At 47.4% G+C, this 2,972-nt stretch overlaps 1 long non-coding RNA gene across 1 annotated transcript; it reads left to right on the top strand.

Moving 5' to 3' along the window:
• The first annotated feature begins 848 nt into the window (after positions 1 to 848).
• LOC136370891 (uncharacterized) lies at positions 849 to 2,572 on the top strand. Its single transcript, XR_010745255.1, has 3 exons — positions 849 to 876; positions 1,046 to 1,226; positions 1,688 to 2,572. It is a non-coding gene; the product is annotated as an uncharacterized lncRNA (long non-coding RNA).
• The last annotated feature ends 400 nt before the right edge of the window (positions 2,573 to 2,972 follow it).

The following is a 2,972-nucleotide window of genomic DNA, read 5'->3' as shown; positions in this document are numbered from 1 at the left end:
ATGTCAGAATACTTTAAATGCAGATTCTGGTGTCCAGCTACTAATGCAGTGTTTGTGCAAGCAAATGCAGTGTTCTTTGCCCTGGAGCAGTGTCCATTAAATGTGGGAGATGCCCACTTTGGAGCTGGAGGGGATGTGAGTGCTGGTGCAGAGGCCAGATTGTCCAGCAAGGAGAGCAGCAGGGTGCTGGGAGCTTCTGGAGGGCTGGGGCTTGCAGGTAGGACCTGGCAGCTGCTGAGGCTCACTGCAGAATTCTCAGGTGGGCTCAGTTGCAGCAGGTTTGCAAACCCCCTGGCAGCAGAGGGAATTTGATGTAGGCTGTGTCTGTACAAGGATTGTGTTGCCAGGTGAGTCAGTCACTGAGCACCTCTGTGCAGTGAGGCTGGATGCTCCCCAGGTACTTGTTCTGGACAAAACCACGGCTTGTACCGTGTCCCTCCCAGCCAATTCACTGCCAAGTCTCTGTGTTTGGGAGGTGATTTGGCCTTGTGCTCTGCCAGGTTCAGACACAGGGAGGGGCTCTGGGTAGATGTTGCTCCAGGTGGCTCCACTGGTGCTCAGGGCTGTTCTGACCCCTGTGTCTCCTCAGCTGTGGGTGAGCAGAGGTTAAAATGACCCCACGTTTCTGCTGTGAGCAGCTGAGGGAAGTGTTTGAGGCTTGGTGTTCCCCTCCCTGGCAGTTCTGTGCACTCTCCAGGCCAGCTGATGGACGCTTTCTCTCCTCTCTCAGGCTCAGCAGGACCTGTTCATCCACTGGTGGATCCTTTAGCAGCTGGACCCCACCTGGCACGTTTTCCCTACCCACCTGGGACCATCCCCAACCCATTGCTAGGGCAGCCACCTCACGAGCAGAAATGCTCCGACATCCAGTCTTTGGTGAGAGCAGTTTACAGTCCTGTGCAAGGGCTGGCTTTGATCTCAAACACCGGCTTTTTCCTGCGGGCTTCAGCGTTTCTCAAGAGAGGTGCAGCGGGGTGGTTGCGGTGGGTTTGCTGGGACGAAGAGGAAGGAAACCAGGAGTGTAACAGTGGTTTCTGTCGCCCAGGTACTCCCTACCCTCGGGATCTGCCTGGGGCCATTCCACCCCCCATGTCAGCAGCCCACCAGCTGCAGGCCATGCACGCCCAGTCCGCAGAGCTGCAGAGACTGGCCATGGAGCAGCAGTGGTTGCACGGGCACCCTCACATGCACGGCGGGCACCTACCCAGTCAGGAAGATTATTACAGGTGAGACTGCAGGCAAGGCTCACGGGGAGCTGGGAATTCCGTCGTGTTTCTCCACGTTTCCTCCTTCTGTCTGAATTTCTGCCCCTCTTGCCGTGTGCTGGGCCCTGAGGCGGTTGCAGGTGGAGCTGTGCTCAGACCTGCTTTGGGCAGGTGGGAGCTGAGGTCCAGATCACTGGCACAGGGTGGGAGGAGTTGAGTCCCCCATTGCAGAATCGCCTCTGGTTGGGGTTTTTATTGGGATACTCAGTGCAATTGCTGCTTCCACATCTCTTCCCGGAGAACAGCAGAGGGTGGCAGGGCTTTGTGGATCCTGAGGAATTCAGTGGATCCTGAGGAACGACTGAGGGCACTGTGAAGTGCTCTGAGCTCTCCACCTGCAGCCCCTGAGCAGGAGGGCAGAGCTGCCTCTGTGTCTGACGCCTCCTTTGTTGTGTTAAAACGAGTTTTCTTTCTCTTTGCAGTCGACTGAAAAAAGAAGGTGACAAACAGTTGTAATAAATTATTTATTTGTAACGCTGGCTATGGAAACCCCAGTCCTTGGGAAGGAGTGGAACATTTTTACATACAAGAAGAGCTACAAAAGGAAAAGAATATCTTATAAAGATTTCTTTATATATTTAAAACAGAAGCAACCACCCAACAAGTAGAGACTTATCAGCATAGTGTTCATTTGTAGAGAAGATTTCTCAAGACTGGTGTGGGTCTCCCTGCATGAAAACGTATTCAGAAGCCTATTGGAAGTACAGGACTGTGTGGAATATTCAGAGAACTTCCTGCAATCTTGGTTTTTTTTTTTTTTTTTTTTTTTTTTTTTCTTTTCTTTCCTTTTTCTTTTCTTACTAGCTTGTTTTCAGTAGGTGCTAGAATCAGGTTCACAACACAAGTCACTGTGCGTGAAGGGACACTCAATGCATCTATAGGTAATGGAAAAAAAAAAAACCAAGGATTGCAAGTAGGTGACATAACAAGCTCTGAATCCAAGTGCTATAATAATTAAAAAAAAATCTACTTTTATTTTAATACATTGTAGGAAATCTTCATAATTTTAAAGAGAGCTCAGTTCTGCAGCATGGCTTTTTAAGTCTGTAAATAACTTTTTTTGGGTAGAGGGGAGAAACAAAACAAAACAAACTCCAGAAACGTTTATCTTGATTTTCAGTAACATCACAAATTGTGAATTCCTACCTGGTATTGACAGAATACAGAGTTGATTTTTTAATAAAAAATATATATATAATTATCCCTTTAATTAAAGGGAATGATGGGTATCAATAATTTCAAATGGGTAAAAGCTTGAAATTTGGTTTGATATCAACAATAAGCATTAAAGGGATTTGCAGGGATAATGTTGCAAATGACTGTTTCTGTTCTTGGTTTTTTGGTTGGTTTGGTTGTTTGGGGGTTTTTGTTCGTGTTCCATCTCTCTGTTCTGCAGCTGATTTTGTTGAGTTGGGTTTCTCAGCAGCTCAGATGTCCCTTGGACCCCGTTGGCTCTTTGGATGCCACCTTTCAAGAGTTCATTTTCAGTGTGGCCATAAAACACTTCCTTCCTGCGACCTTTTGAGACTTAATCTTAGCTCCATTTGGTTTAGACTTTGGGCAGAAAGTTCAGAGAAATAATCTGTTCTAAAAATCTTTTTTTAAAAGATGTTCCATGGCTCAGACCAGTGCAGCCAGAATTTTGTATGCACATACTTCGGGAGGACATGCTTTTTTCCCAGCCTCCCTTTTGATCAGTTCTTAAGA

Source organism: Sylvia atricapilla, chromosome 22 (genome assembly GCF_009819655.1).
Source record: "Sylvia atricapilla isolate bSylAtr1 chromosome 22, bSylAtr1.pri, whole genome shotgun sequence".
NCBI lineage: Eukaryota > Metazoa > Chordata > Aves > Passeriformes > Sylviidae > Sylvia > Sylvia atricapilla.
This window is presented reverse-complemented; position numbering and strand designations above follow the sequence as displayed.